This window comes from Oryzias melastigma, linkage group LG14, assembly GCF_002922805.2.
Source record: "Oryzias melastigma strain HK-1 linkage group LG14, ASM292280v2, whole genome shotgun sequence".
In the NCBI taxonomy this organism is placed as follows: Eukaryota; Metazoa; Chordata; class Actinopteri; order Beloniformes; family Adrianichthyidae; genus Oryzias; species Oryzias melastigma.
Genome location: NC_050525.1, coordinates 28881958 through 28883684, shown reverse-complemented (window position 1 = coordinate 28883684; position 1727 = coordinate 28881958).

Here is a 1727-nt window from a genome sequence, read left to right as displayed (position 1 = left end):
TTAAAAAATAAAATCAATAATTATCAATAAGAAACAATGACTCAAGCCAAGGATAAGTGTAAATATCAGAAAAATTCTACTGCACAGAAATCTATGGAGCTAAATTGGGGCCGATATTCAAATTGTCTAAAGACAGCAAAAGAAAAAGAGAGCAAACATTAGGAAACCGCTGTGTTTACTGTGGGGCTTAAAGTCACATTTCCTGGATGAAGAACAGAGTGAAAGCGGACCAACCGTTAGACCACAGGAGATAACTGAAGCTCCTGCAGTTTTAGCCATTTGATCCAAGCGTAAGGACGTTTTCCATGTCTGTATTTAACACAATAAGATGGCGCCTTGATCGGGCTAGAACGGCGTTTTGGACGATCCGTTTGTACGCAATAAAACTCTGCTTTTTACTCCCGTCTATGGACAACTTCAGGTTATGATAGTACAGACTAGAGTCATTTTCTGACTGTAATGATCACAATTCTCAGAGTCAGTGAATGCATCGGGACTCAAGTTATCACCCTCATCGATTTTGATCAGTCCCTCGCGTTAGCCCCGCCCCTATGCGCCATAACAGGCCAAAAGTTTTGAAAACGGAAATTTTCAGATTCGAAAACTGGGGGGGGTTGAATTTGAAATTTTAGTTTTGAAACCTAAAAACCAGAACATTTGAAGCTAAAAAATATTAATTTTATCTTAGAATAGAATATTTTCAGACATTTTACATTTCTTTTGAACAAACACCAATATTTTTGTTTTATTTGGGTTTCAAACAATATTTGCCCCAATTTAGCTCCATAAACTCCATCTGCTTCTGTCAGACAGAAGAATCTCTTCTGAGCTACGTTAAAGTAATCCCAATATTGCATCAAATTCAGTGCAGAATTTTCATTTTTGGTATGGAAGTGAGAGGAAGGGCTGCACGGTGGCGCAGTGGTTAGCGCTCTCGCCTCACAGCGAGAAGGCCCCGGTTCGACTCCCGGCTGGGACCTTTCTGTGTGGAGTTTGCATGTTCTCCCCGTGCATGCGTGGGTTTTCACCGGGGACTCCGGCTTCCTCCCACCGTCCAAAAACATGCCTCATAGGTTCATTGGTGACTAAATTGTCCCTAGGTGTGAATGTGTGAGTGGATGTGTGTGATTGAGGCCCTGCGACAGACTGGAGACCTGTCCAGGGTGAACCCCGCCTTCGCCCTTCAGTAGCTGGGATAGGCTCCAGCACCCCCGCGACCCCAAAAGGGAAGAAGCGGTCAAGAAGATGGATGGACGGAAGTGAGAGGAAACGGATGCAGGAAACAGGAGTTTGGATCAAAATACTTATTTGAGCTGCGGCAATAGTTCAAGAAAAAATAAATATGCTAAAATGTATCAATTCAAATTTAATTGAGGATTTAAATGTAATGTAAATAAATATATATATATATATAATTTTAGCCTTATCAACCAACAAAAAAAAATCAGAATATATGTTAAAAAACGATAACAATGCTTGCAAATTGATTAAAGATAAAAATGTTAAAAAAACTGCAAACTTTTGATTTTATTATTTTTTTTACCAAAAACTACCTAAAATATATTTCCAATCACAAAAAAACTTTAAAGTTTGTTATGAAAACCTCTAAATCCACTGTAAACCTCACATTAGATCTGGAATCTGGGGCCCGTTTCAAGAAGCAGGTTCAACAAATTTAGAGTTCGAACCTGAACTTAGAGTCACTGGACTCTAAATTCTCAAACTCA